Source organism: Macaca thibetana, chromosome 2 (genome assembly GCF_024542745.1).
Source record: "Macaca thibetana thibetana isolate TM-01 chromosome 2, ASM2454274v1, whole genome shotgun sequence".
Lineage (NCBI taxonomy): Eukaryota > Metazoa > Chordata > Mammalia > Primates > Cercopithecidae > Macaca > Macaca thibetana.
This window is the reverse complement of record NC_065579.1, coordinates 85,384,149-85,406,196: the sequence shown is the minus strand read 5'-3', so window position 1 is coordinate 85,406,196 and position 22,048 is coordinate 85,384,149. Positions and strand designations below refer to the sequence as shown.

The 22,048-nt window shown below is 36.7% G+C and overlaps 1 long non-coding RNA gene across 1 annotated transcript in view; it reads right to left on the bottom strand.

Annotated features, from left to right (window-relative positions):
• LOC126948401 (uncharacterized) overlaps positions 1 to 22,048 on the bottom strand; it is a 63,417-nt gene that overhangs the window by 28,811 nt on the left and 12,558 nt on the right. The gene's annotated exons all lie outside the window — the stretch shown is intronic.

The following is a 22,048-nucleotide window of genomic DNA, read 5'->3' as shown; positions in this document are numbered from 1 at the left end:
TTCATCATTTTGATAAGAGCTTCTGTTTGTTCTGTCAGGAGGGAGGTTTGGCTCAGCCTCCTAAAGTTGTGGTGTTTTTACAAAGCCAGCCAGGCACAGGTCTCATTTTCCTTGAGGTACAAATGTGTACAGGGCCAGGAAACCATATAATGAGGCTTGAGAAATCTATGGGGTTTTTTTGAGGACTAAATTGGGAAGAGAACTGCTTTCTCAGATACCTTAACTCCCAAGAAGAGAGTCCTTGTGCACAGAACTTGTGGGAGGCTCCATCCGCTGGTCTTTACCTTTGGATACACTGTGCAAGTTTCATGACAGAATCATTAAGATAATCAAATTGTCTTAATTCTGGTGCAATTCATGGATGTACTCATAAATTTAGGTAAAGTGAAACGCATCAGCATAGTTTCTGTTCTTTAAAATAAATATGAAAATATAGACTAAAAAAAAAAAAAGAAAAAGAAATCTATGGGACTCTAAAATGTGTCCCTTCATTGGTTAAAAAAAAAAAAAATAGAAAACCCAATTATTTGGGGAAATCAAGCTAGCTTGGAATATGCTGAACCCATATTTTTTGGTTGGGTGGTTCCTCTATTAATTTTAGACCCAATCATTGCTTATAACTTGAGTCTTTTAAAATATTATTCAATAAAAACGGACTTTTAATGTGCATATGGAGGCCGGTATGGTGGTGCACATCTGTAATCCCAGCACTTTGGGAGGCCAAGGAGGGCAAATTGCCTGAGTTCATGAGTTTGAGAGAAGCCTGGGCAACATGCCGAGATCCCGTCTCTACAAAAAGTACAAAACTTAGCTGGCATAGTGGTGTATGCCTGTAGTCCCAGCTACTCAGGAGGCTGAGGTGAGAGGATTGCTTGAGCCTGGGAGGCCGAGGCTGCAGTAAGCTGTGTTTGCATCACTGCATACCAGCCTAGAAGACAAAGTGAGACCCTACCTCCAAAAAAATGTGCATATGGTATTTTTTTTGACACTATCATTAAGGATTTTATTTATACATGCTCATTGGACAACAGATAATTGTCTTCTCTTAAAAGAACTTGTGAATATCAACAAAAGGTAGTAAGGCAAACAGTGGGATACTAACTTTAAGTTAGTTTTTAAAAGTAAGATGTAATCTATGGATAACTTACATATATATATATTTATTATATTGTTTTTCTTATGAAGGAAGCTTATAGAACCATATTTTTTCTTTTGAAAGACTGGCATTTAGAAGAGTCATGTAAACTTTTTTTTTTTTTCCGAGATGGAGTTTTGTTCTTGTTGTCCAGGCTGCCTGGAGTGCAATGGCACGATCTCAGCTCACTGCAACCTCTGCCTGCTGGGCACAAGCGATTCTCCTGCCTCAGCCTCCCGAGTAGCTGGGATTACAGGCATGCGCCACCATGCCTGGCTAATTTTGTATTTTTAGTAGAGATGGGGTTTCTCCATGTTGGTCAGGCTGGTCTCGAACTCCCGACCTCAGGTGATCCGCCCACCTTGGCCTCCCAAAGTGCTGGTATTACAGGCATGAGCCACCGCACCCAGACATCAAAGCATTTTTAGAACTCCATAATGCTACGGGTTGGTGTATCAGAAAGGAATTGCTATGCCATAAAAAGCATTTTTGTAACCCTAGTCATATATGAGCAACTATTTTCATATAATGTTAACCAATGTCAAGAGAAAAAATGAAAAAATATGCATACCAGGAAAACCTAGAGGAATACAGATTTAATACTTTTCAGTTTATCATATTTTTTGGAGAATGCTTATAATGACACATGGTTTTCAATTATTTGGTGTTTCTCAATTTTGCATTTGCTTGAGACTGTTCCCTCAATGAACTCAACATTTTCAAAGGATCGAAAGAGACTTTTTTTTTCTTTTCTGAACACAGAGAAGTGTGGAGAAAAAATTAATTTCAGTTTTCTTTATTTTCAGATCGCTCCTGAGTTTCATAGATGCGAAATCATACTGATGATGCAACCATATATAGCATTATTTTGCTGGTTCATGCTACCTCAGCAGAAAGTAACAAGGCTAATTCTTTTTCTCTGCATGATAAAAATCTATTACATTTATTGAGAAGCCTACCAGTCGATAGACACATATTTATTTTGGGATAATCCAGCTCCTAAAATACTATCGATGACATTGACCTTTAGCTGGATTGCAAGAACAGAATACGCACAACTCATTTTTTCCCAGTTTCATAATTTTGGCATCCATATATTTTTTTTAGACAAACTTAGGCTGCCTTTGCTTGGCTATGATAGATATTTTAGAATATCTCTGACTCATGAATATAAATAGTTGTGCAAAAATAAATTTCATAAAACCAGAGCTGGTAACAAAAATCACCTAGAGATCAACAACTCTGAAAGAATCTAGTGTCACATTCCTTAGAATGTCAGATTAAACTAACATGTGCCAGTCAATATTGCTACACTGCGACCCCTGATGCCTCCTAAGCAAAACTATTAAGTCCAACATTCTCTCCTGTAAGCACTTATCTGTAAGGATGGCTAACATGTCCTTTGAAGCAGATATTGAAACTGATTGGACAATAGGTAGATACCAGACAGGGGCCTGGGGGCCGACCTCTAGAAATAGGGGGAGAAAATCTTAATCTGCAACACAATGCCGTTCTCTTGAAACCCTATCATTTTCACTTCCCATGTGTCTGCTGCCTGACTGTGAATGGATTTGAAAAGGAATGGTTAGTGCTGAAAATTGGATCAGAGCTAACATTCTCTCATTTTTATCAGCAGCTGCCAAAGGTCATCTGACATAATAGCTGATGAATTCAAGCCCAGTGGATTTCATTTGCAATTTTCAATTTACTGAGGCCTCCAAACCCCACGGTGATAAAAGCTTCCCCTATCGTGGCCTGTCACAAACATCAAGAAACTGCACAAACGCACAAGAAAGAAAAAAGAGAAAGCTGTGCATCATCACAGCTATAGATAAGGAGAACAGGAAGAAATGGTATCATGCAGGAAGGTGGGGAGCAGCCTGTGTGGCTAGTTCTCTAAATGCCAATTGAAACGAAAAGACTATGAGGAACAATCAAATAACTTCCACAGAATAACAACATGTTTCTTTGGAGCTTTTATGTGAAAATTGCCTTCTAATCTCTCTGACTTGACATGCTCCCACACAAAAATGTAAGTGTAAATATGCAAATAAATAAATAAATGAATAAATAAATAATCTTTGCTTACCTGGTCATTGGAAAGCACACTCTGTGCCGTATTTACCATAGTTTTGCTTTACAAAATGCAGGCTCATAGAGGGTCTTTGATCATGGAAGTATAGGTTCAGCACTAAGAAATCGTTTATCTTAATTTTTTTTTTTTCAGAGAAATGGTAGATTCTTTGATTGATTTGCCAGGGAAGTCAAAGTACTGACATAGCAACTACTTGTAAGTGGATCTAGATGTAGTACATATCAAAGATGCATTAGCAAGAAGAAGAAAGTCATTTTCCCCCTTGTCAAACATTTACAATGAACTTAGGCAGGATCGGGAACTGAATCCTGTTCCCAGGCAATTGTTCAAATTGAGCAAACCATATGTGTGTTTCTTGGAGAATGGCAAGTTTGATAACTCAGCAGGTCACCTTTGTCCTATCCTACTCAACTTATGCCATGGCCTGGCAAAGGAGAAAGCAAATAGATGTCCACTGCTTGAGGTGTAGCTGCTGGGAGAATTTAGTTTCAAACAGGGATGTCTTCATCCTGCTTCTACCAAATAGATTCAGGAAGGCTTATGAGGTTTGTCTGATGCAGTAAGAGGACTTGGCAGTGGGCATGTACCAACCTGCGAATGCCAACATTTCTGATGACACTTGACAAGAAAATCTGAGAATGGTATCAACAGGATCAGAATATTAACTTTATTTGTGTGTTGCTAACTGTGTGACAATCACAGTTTGGAAAGGAAAAGAGAATAATTCCTGGTTGACTCACATGACAGTGAGAGATTGCCTATTGTAGAGTTATTCTTTAAAATTGCAACAGCAAAAATAAAAGTAGGAGCTACTTGTTGTAAGTGAATCTTGAGTTCTTTGAAATTAAACTGTTTCTTAAGATTCTTCTATCAGCAAAAAATTTAACAATCTTTTAATTCTTCAAAGTCTCAACATAGAAAAGTTTCCTCAGTAGTTGAAAATGGCAGGTATTAACATTTTGAAATAAGAGAAATAAAACTTTATTCTAAAGCTGCAGAAAATGTGGAAAGTAACAATATTGTAGCATTTTAGTATTTTTTCCCTACACAAAATTATCAGGATGCCATTTTTTAAAGGTTGCTTTCATCCTACCATTTTTTTTTTCTTTTTTTTGTTTCTATAGGTTCAATGAGAACCCTCTATGGTTTGCAATTTCCATGGGTTCTCTTAATTGTTAGCATAATACTGAGACCTCACTGGTGGTAAAATATTATTTAATGGGATCTTAATTTAGACAGGCTTCTAAAAAGACATACAATTTGGTAAGAGTATTTCATTATCACTGTTCTATGGCAGTGATATAAGGCGAGCTGTACCAATTGGTCTGCAGTTACACAGCATAAAGGTTAATCTCTTTTATGTTCCTTTTATTAGAAAGGCAGATCTGAATCTTCGGGGCAGAGTCCTAAATTGTTTTTGAAGATGGATTGGTTCACAGAGACTCTTCCCTCTCATACCCTATGGATAATTACATTCAATCAGTCCAGAGTATTCAATTCAGTTTGAATGGTAAAAAAGAGCATTTCTCATTTCATTAATTAGTTCTTTCGTTCCTTCATGCAGCATTTATTTAGTGCCTACTAAGCATAGGTATGTTGAGAACTATAAATAAGACTTTCCCCACTTTCAAGCAGTTTACAAAAGACAGGAGTAAAGAATGTTTTAAATTTGTCTCCTTTCTTACCTCACACCGCCTCCCCCCTCCCAAATTGAGTTTATGTCATGTATCTATTAAAACTTTAAAATAATAAAAAGTTTATATTGAGAATTTGGGTGGTAGAATAATACCTTTGGCAACTAGATAACATCTTATTTTGTGTTTCCCATTTTTTGATAATATGTGCATCACCATAACTTTTTTCTTTTTTGCCAAATTGATATACACTCTATTCTTACTAAATAACTTTTCTTTGAACTCAGCTTTAAAAAAATTAAATAATTTCAGTTAGAAAGGCATCATTAGATATACTACCACAAATAGAAAGCCTGTATCACAAGCTATGAATAAAAAATAATTATAACTATATAACTATTATTGTATAACCACCTACAATATCTCATGTTCTATGGGCAGTAAAAGTATCACTCTTTGGAAAATACTGGTTTTGTGCTTGATGCTGATAAAAACAACTGCTGCAGATTTGACTGCCATAAGAACGGAAGCTCTGTGAGAACAGGTATTTTGATTTTTTTCTTGCTTTACTCCAGTTCCAAGAACAATGCCTAGCAAATATTAGGTGCTAAAACATAATTTTAAAATAAATAAAAGTCAGTTAGCTTCTGAAAGATCACGTTGTATTTCTCCTATCATCATACTCATTGTGCTTTATAATAATTACTTGTTTAATGTTTCTCATAATCACTGCACTGGTCAAAAGCTTTGCTTTTCTTGTTCATTCCTGTTATAATCATTCATGCCTAGAACTATGTCAGGAACATAGTAGGTGCTCAATAAATATTCATTGAATAAAAGGACTTGCCATTCTAAAGTCATACAGCTTCTATTGCCTCATTGGTCATTTTTTATTAAAGGAGCTCAACCGGCCAATATCGGTTTAAAGCTATTCAACATCTGGCACATTAAATAAAAAAAAATTTTTGTTGAATAAATAAATAAATGAATTAACATTTTTGTGACACCAGAAAAAGAGTTAACTCTGTTTATAGAAAGACAGATCTTAAAGGGAGAACAGATAATTCTTTTCATTGCTTAAATGTAGTGCCAGTTTTCAATTCTTGAATAAGTCACCCCGGCAAGGTTTTCTTACGATTTTACAAATTAAGATTGCACTAAAATTTGTGTGTTTGTAGAAAAACTGACAAATATTGAGGTCAGCAAATTACACCAAATGGTAACAGCCAGTGATTTGATGGTATATTTTTATTTAAATTGCTTTTATGAATTCCTTGATTTACTTAAGAATCAAGCATCCTGACTAGACAAGTGATATTTACAAAATCTGAGTTTACGTTTTTCTATTACAAAGACATCCATAAGAAGAAATAGTGAAAAATTAGCTGCATTTCTCTGGTCCCCACCTCCAAAGGAGTATTGTCAATCACTGCTTAAAACATAAGCTTTTGTAGGTTTTGAATGCTTTGAACTGGAAAACAACTATTTTACTGGATAATTAAAGGGTGTTACAACTGATTGAGCTTGTGTAGAATCAGGAAAATTGGTGGGATTGGATGGACATATAGGTCACAACACTTTTCTTTTGTAATATTTTCTACTGCAAATGATTCTTCAGTTGAAAAATCAAGGCTTGAGCTGAGGTATCACAAATGGCTTGATAAAGTATGACTTGAAAATCAGACACTGGGAGAACTATGTTTATCGTTTAACAAATCAGACACAGCTTAAATAAAGGAATGATTTCCTTAATAGACTAATTCCTTCTCATAAATTTGCTGATTGAATTATGTATAACCAGTTCCATTTGAGCAAATCTTCATTTCTCTAATCTGCCCTATATGGAATAGGGTTCGGTAAGATATTAGTGGATATTTTGTTGAAAAAAATTTGAGGTCAGAAAAGTTTAGAAAATTTTGGGCTGAACAGATTTTAAAATCTGCCCTTCAGAATATATAGTAACCAGTTAATTTATAAAGGGTAATATTACCAAACATTTAAGAACTCACTACTCAACTCAATCAACATTTCTCATTTTTAAATATCTTTTAAGAAGTAATAAAATATTACATTTAATTAAATGTCCCTCTACACTTTTTCCCACTTCCATTCTCTTCTTACTCTTTTCAAAGGCAATCAACATTCTAAATTTGATACATTCCCACACATACTAACACATAATACATGTATATAGCATTGCATGATATAAAAGTTATTACACATTGCATAATATTGTACAAAACTTCTGCAAATTTTCACTGAAAATTACATTTTGTATTTATGTTGATACATGTAGGATGAATTCATTTTAACTCTATATTTAACTGTTATATACATATTTTCAATTTTTTGGTAATATAAATAATGTGGCAAACTTCTCTTATTGGTTCCAAGATGTTTTTCTTCCTTCTTACTCTTGTGGTGCTCAGTGAGTGTAGTCTTGTACACCTAGTGGAGGTCAGCCCCCCCAAATTTTAGACACCCCGCTGCCATGAGGGTGGCTTCCAGCAAGTGCAGCAGCTGCCCCAGTGGGGATGCTCCTGATAAGTTCCACAGGCACTCTAGCCAGCTTCCCAGAGAGTTCAGGAGACTGGTTAATGCAAGCTTCCCAGAGAGGTCCATGAACACTCTACCCTGAAAGCTTAAGGATAGCTGTGGGCTTGCCATCCGGGAACCAGCTTTGACCCAGATCAACTCTGCAATCTTGTTTTCCATCCAGTGCAACTATAACTCTTCCAGTGAGGTCTGGGGAAGTCCCCCCTCCCAACCACCTTTTAAGTTTGTTATTTCCTTGGGCACTCTCCCTCAGCCCTACAGCATTCTTTATAGAATTCTTTTTCATTCCCTCTAGTAGTTAATCCTCTGTAAATAGTCTCTATCTATCTATCTATCTATCTATCTATCTATCTATCTATCTACCTATCTAGATCTATATAGATATTTCTATATCTGTATATAACTATATATCTATATATACAGCTATAGAAATAGATCTATATATATATAGATCTGTATATAGAAATAGATCTGTATATATATATCTATATATACAGATATAGAAATAGATCTATATAGATCTATAGATATAGCACCCACCAGCACGCCCGGCTAATTTTTTGTATTTTTAGTAGAGAAGGGGTTTCACTGTGTTAGCCAGGATGGTCTTGATCTCCTGACCTCGTGATCCACCTGCCTCGGCCTCCCAAAGTGCTGGGATTGCAGGCGTGAGCCACCGTGCCCAGCTCTTTTAGTTCTTTAGGGAATCTCCACACTGTTTTCCTGAATCCCATCAAAATACCACCACCATTCTTCACAGAACTATATATACATATATATATATATATATACACACACACACACACACACAGAGAGAGAGAGAGAGAGAGAGAGAGAGAGAGAGAGAGAGAGAGAGAGAGAGAGAGATGGGGTCTCTCTATGTTGTCCAGGCTGGACTCCAACTTCTGGCCTCAAATAATCCTCCCATCTTAGACTTCCAAAGTGCTGGGATTACAAAAAAGAGCCACCACACCTGGCTATAATGGTTACTAATTCTTTATATTAACTGTATTTATTGTATTTTTAATGGTTATTAATTTATTAAGAGTTTCTATTGCTTCATGAGTCAGTATGACTTCATGAGTCTAGAAATCTGTATTTTCTAGAAAAATTTTCACTTCCTCTAAGTTTTCAATAAAATCAGCCTAAGTAATTTATTTATTTGTTATTTTTGGCTCTCTATTTTCTCTCCATCTTTATTTTATTTATTTATTTATTTATTTATTTATTTATTTATTTATTTAATTCTCACAGGTTTTTTTGGGAACAGGTGGTATTTGGTTACATGAGTAAGTTATTTGGTGGTGATTTGTGAGATGTTGGTGCACCCATCATAAGAATAGTATATACTGAACCCAATTTATAGTCTTTTATCCCTCACTGCCTTCCCACCCTTTCCCCCTACATCCCCAAAGTCCATCTTATCATTCTTATGCATTTGCATCCTTGTAGTTTACTTCCCACTTATGAGTGAAAAGATGCGATGTTTGCTTTTTAAATCCTCAGTTACTTCACTTAGAATAATAGTCTTCAATCCCATCCAGGTTGCTAGAAATGCCATTAATTCATTCATTTTTATGGCTCAGTAGTATTCCATCATGCGTATATACCACAGTTTATTTATCCAGTCGTTGATTGATGGGCATTTGGGCTGGTTCTGCATTTTTGCAATTGCAAATTGTGCTGCTACAAACATGCACGTTCAAGTGTCTTTTTCATATAATGACTTCTTTTCCTCTGGGTAGATACACAGTAGTGGGACTCCTGGATCAAATGGTAGTTCTTCCTTGAGTTCTTTTTTTTTTTTTTTTGTGATGGAGTCTCGCGGTCTCCCAGGCTGGAGTGCAGTGGATCTCGGCTCACTGCAAGCTCCGCCTCCTGGGTTCACGCCATTCTCCTGCCTCGGCCTCCCCAATAGCTGGGACTATAGGCTCCTGCCAGCACGCCCAGCTAATTTTTTGTAATTTTAGTAGAGAAGGGGTTTCACTGTGTTAGCCGGGGCGGTCTTGATCTCCTGACCTCGTGATCCACCCGCCTTGGCCTTCCAAAGTGCTGTGATTACAGGCATGAGCCACCGCACCCGGCTCTTTTAGTTTTTTAGGGAATTTCCACACTGATTTCCCGAATTCCATGAAAATACCATCATCATTCTTCAGGGAACTAGAAAAATAATCCTGAAATTCATATGTGAACCAAAAAAGAGCCCAGCCCACAGAACCAAAGCAAGACTAAGCAAAAGGAACAAATCTGATGGCATCATATTACCTGATTTCAAACTATACTATAAGGCCATAGTAACCAAAATAGCATGGTACTGTTATAAAAACAGGCACATAGACCAATGGAACAGAATAGAAAACCCAGAAATAAACCCAAATATTTACCCAACCAATCTTTAAAGCAAACAAAATCATAAAGTGGGGAAAGGACACACTATTCAACGAATGGTGCTGGGACAATTGGTAAGCCACATGTAGAAGAATGAAACTGGATCCTGATCTCTCACCTTATACAAAAATCAACTCAAGATGGATCAAATACTTAAATCTAAGACCTGAAACTATAAACATTTTAGAAAGTAACATTGAAAAAACCTTTCTAGACATTGGCTTAGGCAAGGATTTCATGACCACGAACCCAAAAGCAAATGCAATACAAACAAAAATAAATAGCTGGGACTTAATTAAACTAAAGAGTTTCTGCACAGCAAAAGGAACAATCAGCAGTGTAAACAGACAACCCATAGAGTGAGAGAAAATCTTTACAATATATACATCAAATAAAGGACTAATACCCAGAATGCACACACACACACACAAACTCAAACAAATTAGCAAGAAGAAAACAATCCCCTCAAAAAGTGGGCTAAGCACATGAATAGACAGTTCTGGAAAGAACATACACAAATGGCCAACCATGAAAAAACGCTCAACATTACTAATGATCAGGGAAATGCGAATCAGTACCACAATGTGATACCACCTTACTCCCTCGAGCATGGCCATTACAAAAAATCAAAACATAATAGATGTTGGCGTGGATGCAGTGAAGAGGGAACACTTCTACACTGCTGGTGGAAATGTAAACTAGGACAACCACTATGGAAAACAGTAGTATAGTATTTATTATTTTTTAATAATCTTGGCTGGGCATGGTGGCTTATGCCTGTAATCCCAGCACTTTGGGAGGCCAGGGAAGGCAGATCACAAGGTCAGAAGATCAAGATCATCCTGGCCAATATGGTGAAACCCCGTCTCTACTAAAAATACAAAAAAATTAGCCAGGCCTGGCGACCTGCGCCTGTAGTCCCAGTTACTCAGGAGGCTGAGGCAGGAGAATTGCTTAAACCCGGGAGGTGGAGACTGCAGTGACCCAAGCTCATGCCACTGCACTCCAGCCTGGCCACAAAGCGAGACCCTGTCTCACAAAAAAACCCCAAAAAACAACAAAAATCCACAAAAAAACTACCATAATATTTAATTGATTCCTTTTCACTCCTAATGTTATTTGTGCCTGAATATGTGCTTGTGCACCTTCCCCCTCTCTCTGTCTCTCTCTCGCACTCTCTGTCTCTCTCTCTCCCCATCGGTCCTGCTAAAAACCAGGTTCTGTCAATTCTCACTAATGTTTTTGTTTTTATTTCATTTATATCTGTTCTTATTACTTGTATTTCTTTTTATTCCTCTGTTTTATTAGGGTATAGTTGAGAAATAAAAACTGTATATATTTAAGGTGTACATATGATGATTTAGTATATGTATATATTGTGAAATTATTACCATAATCAAGTTAATTAACATTATTACAGGTTTTTCTTTTGTTGTAACTTCATTGAATTTACTCTGTTTTTTCCAGCTTCTTGATCTCTCAACTCATGTATTTTCAGAAATTTTAGTTTCAAAATATTTTTATATTCACAAGAGATTTATGCCTTAAATCAAAAATATTTATGGTTATATTTTAAAATCTTTTAATGTACATTTTGTAAAAGTGTTTTTGTTGTTCACTTCTAACAATTGCATTACGATTGGAGACATGTAACATATCTATTTGATGACATTTTTTGATATTTGCCTTGTGACCTGTTAAATGGACAATTTTCATAAATGTTCCATGCCCTTGGACATTATTTTATTTACTGGATACTATGCCTAATCTGTGTCTAATCTACTATTACTTTGTGTGCTGGCTTTCATTTTTTCTTTTGAGAAAACAGCTATCTTATTTATTAATGTTTTTAAAAAACATTTAAGAAGCCCTCAAGAAAGTGAAGATTTGTGGGCCCAATATCCAGGGAAAGAAGAAACCTACGTGTCTTAGATAAAATTCATTATTTTTGGCATTCAAATATTTTATATTGCTGTTAATGTTTTGTCTGCTTGACCTATACATTTCTTTTTTTTTTTTTTTTTTGAGACGGAGTCTGGCTCTGTCACCCAGGCTGGAGTGCAGTGGTGCCATCTCAGCTCACTACAAGCCCCGCCTCCCGGGTTCCCACCATTCTCCTGCCTCAGCCTCCTGAGTAGCTGGGACTACAGGCGCCCGCCACCTCGCCCGGCTAGTTTTTTGTATTTTTTAGTAGAGACGGGGTTTCACCGTGTTAGCCAGGATGGTCTCGATCTCCTGACCTCGTGATCCGCCCACCTCGGCCTCCCAAAGTGCTGCGATTACAGGCGTGAGCCACCGCAGCTGGCCCGACCTATACATTTCTGAAAGAAATGTCTGAAAATATCACTCTAAAAATGTACACTTGCCAATTTTTACTTGTAATTTGTCATTTTTTGTTTGGAACATTTTAAAGCTGTGATGCTGGGTACATATCAGTTCATTATTGTTATATCTTTTCAAAGGTTTGAAAGGTTTGTTCCTTTTATTATTATGTGGAATACCAATCTATCATTATAATGCTTTTAGTTGAAATTCTATTTTGTCTTACCAGCTTTCTTTTGATGAGTGTGTTCCCTGAGAGAAGGTAAGTCATGCAATACCTTGTAAGTAAAGAGTTTTTTTAAGCTTTTCTTTTAGTGAGATAAGAAACCATTAGAGGATTTTGAACCAAAAAAATGCCATGATATGACAGATGTTCAAAAGAGTCACCTTGACTGTTGTGTGAATAGACAGAAGTGGGTTGCGGTGGAAGCAGGAAGAATTGTTAAGTCTATTGTAATAAAATTGGCAAGAGATGATGGGAATTTACGCTGCCTGAAATGACAATCCAAGCTGTTTAGGATCAATTTTCCTGCTGAGAATGACTGGTTAAACAGGACAAAATATACTTTTTGAATCCAGAAAAAACATTTAAGAAGCCCCAAGAAAGTGAAGATTTGTGGGTCCAATAGCTAGGGAAAGAAGAAACCTAGAGGACTGAGTCCAACATTTGCTTGGCTCTCCCCTTCAAGGTGTTTGCCAGTTCTAAAAGAGGCCAAGAAGCTGTGCAAAGCTTTCAGGACTCTCAGAGCCCACCAAGGAGGCAAGGCCTTGATAATAACCCAAGCCTTTGGTTTGTGAACAAGAAAGTCTATGTTATTAGAGTAAAATTAATCTAGAACTAGGTTATAGGGATTAAAGCCAAGCTTTGAGTAAATTTATTTCCTAGTTCATCACATTTCAAGGTGACATGAGATCAGGGGTGGTCATAGCCTAAATTTTTGCAGAAACAATTGTAACGCGTCACTAAAGAAAGATAATGTTATCAGAAGCTTCAAAATATCTTTAAAATAATAATGAGGGAGATGAGAAGACATGACCTGACAAAAAGTAGATACTAGAAATAAATACACTGGAGATATGGATAATGAAGTTATCAGGCCTAAGTTTAAAAATAATTTTGTTCCTTATGTCCAAGGAATTAAAAGGCAGGATGAAGCATTTTAACAGGAAATTGAAAACTATAAAAGAAAATCGAATAAAAATTTTAGAAGGCCAGGCACGGTGGTTCATGCCTGTAATCCCAGCACTTTGGAAGGCCGAGGCAGGCGGATCACCTGAGGTTAGGAGTTCGAGACCAGCCTGACCAACATGGAGAAACCCCATCTCTACTAAAAATACAAAATTAGCTGGGTGTGGTGGCACATGCTGCTCAGGAGGCTGATGCAGGAGAATTGGTTGAACCTGGGAGGCAGAGGTTGCAGTGAGCCAAGATTGTGCCATTGCACTCCAGCCTGGGCAACAAGAGTGAAACTCTGTCTCAAAATAAAAAAAAAAATGTAGAAATAAAAATATAATAATTGGGTTTAATAGCAGATTAGACACAGTTTAAGAAAGAATTTATGAAGTGGAAGACAGTTCAAGAAAAAACATCAGATAACCATGGAGAGACAAAAGAATGGAAAATAGAGAAAAGAAGCATAAAAGATATATCAGATACATTCATAGAAGAGAGAGTAGAGATGAACTAGGTAAGAGGCAATATTTGAAGAGAAAATGGCTAAGAACTTTCTAAACTATTAAAAGATATCAAGCCACCTTTTAAACAAGCATGGTAAACACTACATAGAATAACTACAAAGACAACCTGAGTTAGGCCGTTTTTGTATTGCTCTAAAGAAAAACCCCAGGCTGGGTAATTTTTAAATAAAAGACGTTTACCTTGGGTCATGGTTCTGCAGGCTGTTCAGGAAGTATGACATTGGAATTTGCATCTAATGAGGGCTCAAGAAGCTTCTAATCATGGCATAAGATAAAGGGGGAGCCAGGATAGCACATGGCAAGAGCAGGGACTAGAAAAATATGCTAGGCCCTTTTGAACAACTGGCCTTTGTGAACCTGTAGAGTGAGAACTTGCTCATTGCTGCAACACAGCACCAAGCCATTTATGAGGGATCTGTCCTCATGACCCAAACACCCCCAACTAGGTACACCTCCAATATTGGAGGCCACATTTCAACATGAGATTTGGATGGGACAAACCATCCGAATCATATCACAACCAGCCCAAAGCACATAATAGTGAAAGAACTGAAAACCAAATCAGGGAGAAAATCTTAAAAGCAGAAAGAAAGAAAACCATATTACCTTAAGAGGCAAAAATAAGATAGCTGTTTTCTCAAAAGAAAAAATGAAAGCCAGCACACAAAGTAATTATGTTTTTAAGACACTGAAAGAACTTTGTTGTCAACCTAGAATTTTATACTTAGTGAGAATATCTTTGAAAAATGAAGCCATTCTCTCCAGCCTAGGTAACAGAGAGCGACTCTGTCTCAAAAAAAAAAAAAAAAAAAAAAAAAAAAAAAAAAAAAAATGAAGCCATTCTCAAACATGACCAAGAGATAAGACATCAACATGCTTACGAATTTTATAATAATAAAAGTTTCAACCCACCAAAAGGTTTAAAATTCTGACTTTGTACGCACCTAATGACATAGCATGAAAAATATATAAAGCAACAATTGACAAAATTAAAAGAAGATATAGACAAGTTTGCAATCGTGGTGGAATAATTCAACACACCTGTCTCAATAACTGATAGAACAAGCAGACAAAAAATATGAACAGAAGATTTAAATACAATTAACAAACTGAACATTTCACCCCTAAATTACTTTCTTTTCAAGCAAACATGGAACAGTTGTTCAAATTGACATATAGTAAACTATTAAAGAAAAAAAAATTCAGAGCATTTTCTCCGACTACACTGGATGTATACTAGATGTCAATAACAGTAACAAGGCTAAAAAAGTCACAAAATTTAGGAGTTAAACAATAAACTACTAAATGTGCAAGGGGGTCAAGGAAGAAATCACTCTGGAAATTAGAACATATTTGAATTGAAGGATAATGAAAATGCTACATATCAAAAGTTGTGGATTCAACTAAAGCTATGCTTTGAGGGAAATTGATATATATATATAAAATATTAGATGAGAATAAAGATTAAAAGTAAGTATTTAAGCATCTATCTCAAGAAGTTAGAAAAGAAAAAGAAAATTAAATCTATAGAAAGTAAGATTGATTTAAAAAAAGAGAAAAGGGAGAGAGAAGGTACACCTACTCAGTAGCAGGACAATACTACAGATCTTACAGATGTAAAACCGACAAAAGATTATAAACAGTATTATGCCAATACATATACAAAATCAGATGAAATGTACAGTCTTAGAAAAGTATAACTGATCTAGAGGAAATTTAAAAAATCTAAATAGTACTACATTTATTAAAGGACTGGATCTATAGTTTTAAACACTAGGTCTAGATAGCTTCATCAAATTCTATCAAACTTTTGAGGAAGTTTGAGGAACCCCAAATTGTACAAAATCCTCCTAAAAGAATAGAAAAGAGGGAAAACTTTCTAAGATATTTCATGAAGCCAGCATAGCCTTGATATCAAAACTTAATATGAATATTATAAAAAATAAAATTATAGACCTCTCTCTCTCTCTCTCTCTCTCTCTCCCCCCCCTCCCTCCCTTTCCCTGTTTATTTCTTTCCTCTTTTTCTCAGGAACATAGATACAAAAATTGCAAACAAAATATTAGCATACCAAATCTAGGAATGCTTACAAAGGTAATATACCATGACCAAGCTGAGCTTATTTCAGTAATGCAAGGCTGGTTTCATATTTGAAATTTATTTCTTTTAAATCATCACATTAGTGAAACAATTGGGAGAAAAATCATGTGATAATTTTAATAGGTCCAGAAATAGCAGTGGATAAAATTCAACACCCATTCATGTTAAACATTTTTAGCAAACCAGAAATAAGCGGTGTTGTGGATGGAATGTTTGTGTCCCTCTGAAATTCATATGTTGGAGTCCTATCCCCCAATGTGATGGTATTTGGAGATGAGGTCTTTGGAAGGTAATAAGGGTTAAATGAGGCCATGAGGGTAGGAATTTCAGGGTGGCAGTAGTGCCCTTTAAAGAAGAGGTAACAGAGAGCTTGCTGTCTTTTTCTCCACATACACACATCATGGAAAGGTCATGTGAGGACACAGTGAGAAGACAGCAGTCTGAAAGCCAGGAAGAAAACCCTTCTCAGAATGTGACCATGCTGGCACCCTGATCTCAGACTTCCAGGCTTCAGAATTATGAGAAAATTAATTTCTGTTGTTTAAGACACCCAGTCTGTAGCATTTTTTTTAACGGCAGCCTGAAAAGACTAAGACAGGAGGGAACTTCTTTAAACTGAGAAGAGGCATCTATAAAAAACCTACAGAAAGCATGATAATATATGATAAAATCTTGAAAGAGTTCCCTCTGAAATGTACAATGACACATGGGTGCCCTCTATTACTACTTTTCAGCATTGTATTGGGGGTGCTTAGGCAATGGAATAAGGCAAGAAAAACAGAAGATATAATGTTTAGAAAGGAAGAAATAAAATTATCATTATTTGCAGATGACATAATTGTATATGTAGAAAATACAAAACAGTATACAAATAAGCTCTTAGAATTAATATTTTAAAAGAATGTTGGCTATAAAGTCAATATATAAAAATAAATTGTATTTCTACATACCAGCAAAAATCAACTAGAAAATAAACTTAAGAAGTGATATTATATGTGATAGCATCAAAAGTCATTAAATCCTTAGAAAATATGTACAGGACCTCTACCAACAGAATAATCACAACTGGGAGAATTTTTAAAGACTGAATTTAATGGAAGAATATAGCATGTTCATGGATTGAAAGACCTAATATTAAGATGTCATTTGTCCTCAAATTGATTCACAGATTAATGCAATTCCAATCAAAATCTCAGTTATACACTACGGAAGGTAGTAGGATTGGTAAAGAATTGAGTTTCATCAAAGTAAAGCTTTACTGAACAACCCAAAGAAGTCATCTAGCCCCATTAAGTCAGCTGAGTCAAGAAAGAAAATCCAGTTTTGAAAGACCTGGGCTTTAAGGTATGAGAAAAATAAGGAATCATTAAGCTAAATTAAGCTGTATGCAGATGAGAACATGAATGTTTCTTTTGTGCTTTATGGATGCACATGCCTTTTACATCCATAATTTCCTTGATGGCAGCCAGCATCCTGATACGAAGGGTTATCTTTCACATTCTACTGGTGAGGAAACTAAGGCTCAGAGAGCATTTAAGAGGTCATAGAGACTTGAAATTCTAGAATGGGGTAAGAACACATTTTTCCCCCTGGATTGTGTTCATAGCTCTTTCCAGAAAAAGTCGAAAACTAATATATGTGCACCACTCAGGGCATGCAGGTACATAAATAAATACTATTTAAATTTAAGGTATATACAATTGCGAAAAAGAAGATATGCACAAATGACTATTGCAAAAGGCAGAAAAGAATAAATACATGCTTTTGAATACACTCTTTCCTCAGCTTGGAATGCCTCATGTGCCTTTATTCTCTGGCAAACTCTTGGTTGTCCTAAATTTCATTGTAGCGTTTTGTTTTTTGTTTTTTGTTTTTTGTTTTCTCTGAGCGATTTTTCCTTCCATACAAGCAGAGTTCAACATTAATTTCATTTGCAGAAGTAGTATTATACAGGGATTAAGAGCAAGGGCGCTGGAGTCATACTCCGAGTTTGCATCCTAGTTCTGACACTTAGGAGTTATTTAACTTTAGGCAGGTTACTTAGCCTCTCAGTACCTTTATTTTCTTATCTGTAAAAAAAGGTAATATTAGTATCCATCTTATAGGATTATTGTAAAGATTAAATAAGTTAATATATGTAAAGTGCTAGAACAGTGCCTGGTACATAATAGTGTAATGGTACCTATTACATAGGTGAAAGCTGTGATTAATACTACTCAAAAATACTTATTGTGTGCCTACAAGATGCCAGGGAATATGATCAGTTTAGTTGATAGGCAGACGTGAAATAAACAATTTCCTGTTTTGTAGTGGGGGTGACAGGCAGTGGGTAAATTACTAAACAAGATAATTTCCAGTTCCAAAATTTCTATGAAGGACACACACACACACACACACACACACACACACGGATGTAATAGAGGGTAGTTAGAGGGTAGTAGGATGTGGGTGTTTTCTTGAAGTAGGATGGACAGAGAAGAGGTATTTAAGCAATCAGAGGAGAGCATACATCTTCATTGTTAATAACAGAAAATGAGAAGAGCCATGAGGAGATCCAGGGGAAGAATGTTCCAGGCTAGAAGAAAAGATAATGAAAGATGCCAAGATTAGGCAACTTTGGCATGTCTGAGAACGGAAATGAGATCAATGTGAGTGAAAAGTAGTGGAGGGCATGAGAGAGATGGAGAATGAAGCTGATGAGGGAAGCAGATGTTGGATCATGCAAGACTTTGTAGACCATGGAAAGAGGTGCTGGATCTATGAATAGCTGGAAACCACTGGAGTAAGTCATAAGCAGTAAGAAGATATGATTTGATTAACATTTTAGAAAGACTTCTCTGACTTTTCTGTGGAGAATGGTTGCAGGAAGGCAGGACTGGAAGCGGAGACTATTAGGGAGACTGATAGGGCAAGAGATGGTGGCAGTAATGGAAATGGAGAAAAGGGGACCACTCCACGATAAGTTTTGGAAATGCAGTTTACAGGTTCACCAATAGGCTGGATGTGTGGGTTAAGGGAATGACAGGACTCCAAAATGACCAAATGGATGATCTAATCATTCTTTTGGGACATTGGTGGATTTAGAATATGCTTCTCTTCTTTATTTTTTTCACACAAATTCATAATGAATGATAATTTAGCTTCTTATTTCCCATTGATATTGCTTCTTGAGGACATGAGATTTATTTGTGTGTGTTTGTGTATGTATGCAGTTGTATTTCTAGAGTAGTGTCTTTTTTTTTTTTTTTTTTTTTTTGAGATGGAGTCTGTCACCTAGGCTGGAGTGCAGTGGCGTGATCTCAGCTCACTGCAGCCTCCGCCTCCCAGGTTCAAGTGATTCTCCTGCCTCAGCCTCCCGAGTAGCTGGGACTACAGGCGCTTGCCACCATGCCTGGCGAATTTTTGTATTTTTAGTAGAGATGGGGTTTCACCATGTTGGCCAGGTTGGTCTCGAACTCCTGACCTCAGGTGATTCACCCAAAGTGTTGGGATTACAGGCGTGAGCCACCACACCCGGCCAAGTAGAGTGTCTTGTATTACATGATCAATTAATGCTGGTTAGACTGAACTAAAATAGCACTAAGAGAAGTACAAATAAGGGAATGAGAATGGGAGAAATTATTTGCAACAGAGGAAGAGACCAAGTCAAGCTTTTTATACCAATGGCACTTGAGATGGAGCTTTGACGGATAGCTGAGTGTGGTTATGCAACAATGAAGAAGAGCCTTCCAGGTAAGAGAAAACAGTGTGTAAAAAGTAGGGAAGTGGGGAAGCCAGGATGTGCCCAGTGTAGAATCCTGTTTGTTCGCAGCATAGAGAGTGTGAAAGAGAGCACTGGGAGGTAAAGTTTTAAAGGAGGTTGATGCCAGACCTTGAAACACTTTGCATGGCAGGCCAGGAAATCTGAGCTTCCTTCAATAGGCCCTGGGGTGTGGTGGGATGGGAGGCATGGAAGGTTTCTGAGGAGGGAGTATTATAATCTGGTTAGAGTTGTGCATTAGGACATTTAATCTGGTATGGTATGCAAGAGAACTCTCACTTTCCGTGGTTGTAATATCTCCCTCTAAAAGTAGCTCCTATGGTCACTGTGCCATTATCCTCTAACCTCTCATCTGTAGTATTTAATCTTTCACTGGGTTGACTGATGGAGAAGCCATAACTCTTTTCATTACGGATCACAACTTGATTAGCATACCAAATCAAATTACGTATTTCTGTGCTTTTTTCATATGCCATTTACACACACACACACACACACACACACACACAGAGAGAGCGAGAGAGAGAGAGATACTTCTCAAGACTTGGCTTTCTCTTTCTCGCTCTACTTTCCATTCCCAGGATAGGTCTCAGGCTTCTTCTCAGAGTCACGTGGCCATGGGGAGAATGACAGTTCAGGTTCTGCTGAGCTCTCTGCCACACACTGGCCATGCTTCCCTTGCTTATCACATTGCCCAGCATGCTCTGAGAGTCATACTCCTATCATTTTGTAATCTCAGTTCGGCTTTTTGGAAAGACATTTTTTCATCTCTAGTCTGAAAACATGTGGTCATAAAGCTTTCCTTCTGACAACAGAGATCTCTCTATCTCTCTCTTTCTCTCCCAAGTCGCTTCTTCTTTCTATAAAAGATATTTCCCAGCTAGGTGCAGTGGCTCACATCTGTAATCCCAGCACTTTGGGGTGCTGAGACAGGTGGATCACAAGGTCAAGAGATCGAGACCATTTGGTCAACATGGTGAAACCTCATCTGTACTAAAAATGCAAAAATTAGCTTGGCGTGGTGGCATGCAACTGTAGTCCCAGCTACTCAGGAAGCTGAGACAGGAGAATTGCTTGAATGCGGGAGGCGGGGGTTGTAGTCAGCTGAGATCATGCCACTGCACTCCAGCCTGGGTGACAGCATGAGACTCCGTCTCAAAAAAAAAAAAAAAAAAAAAAAAGAGATTTCCCTTCTCATCACAGGTATACTAGTATTCAAAGGGCAACTGTCCAAGCAGAAAGTCCCCTTTTCATCTCTTCTTCCAAATTCACTACATATGGATTACATGTGTATACCCAAGAAATGTAGAGCTGACTGTCAGATCAAACTAAAAGAACAAAACAGTTATTCTGACTGCACGTTACAGGAAAATATACTATTTCTAAATGGCAAATAAAGTATTCATTTTTCTTTCTTTTGAGAACCATTCTTGTTGGGATGAATTTCACTTAAATAAAGAATTAAAGAAATTGTTTTAAAAAATTCTTTAGCCACCACTCGAGTGTGACAAATATATTGATGCTTTAAGCTTCAAAATAAAAGTACACTGAAATGCCATCAAAAGGGTATTTTAAGTACTTTTCCTTTATTTAAGAAGTATTATTTTCTGTATATTTATTCTAGAAAATATAAAGGCCAAAGAAGAATATAAAAATCACCATCTAAAGATAACTATTAGATTTACTACGTAAACAGAATTAAAAATCACATGATCATCTCAATTGATGCAGAAAAAACCTTTGATAAAATCCAACATCCCTTCATGATTAAAACCCTCAACAAGCTAGGCATCAAAGGAATTTACCTCAAATTAATAAGAACCATATATGACAACCCACAGCCAACATCATATTGAATGGACAAAAGATGAAAGCATTTCTCTTGGAAACTGAAACAAGACAAGGATACCTACTCTCACTACTCCTATTCAGCATAGTACTGGAATTCCTACCCAGAGCAACAGGCAAGGTAAAGAAATAAAAGGCATTTAAGTAGGAAAAGAAGTCAAAGTCAAACCATCTCTCTTCACTGATGTTATGATTCTATACCTAGAAAACCCTAAAGACTCCACCAAAAGGCTCCTGAAACTGATAAATGACTTCAGTAAAGTTCCAGGATACAAAATCAATGCATAAAAATTAGAAGCATTTCTATATACCAATACCATTCAAGCTGAGAGCCAAATCAAGAATGCAATCCCATTAACAATAGCCACAAAAAATAAAATAGCTTAGAGTACATCTAACCAAGGAGATGAAAGATCTCTGCAAGGAGAACTACAAAACACTTTTGAAAGAAACCAGAGATGACATACACAAATGGGAAAAAATTCCATGCTCATGGATTGGAAAAATCAATA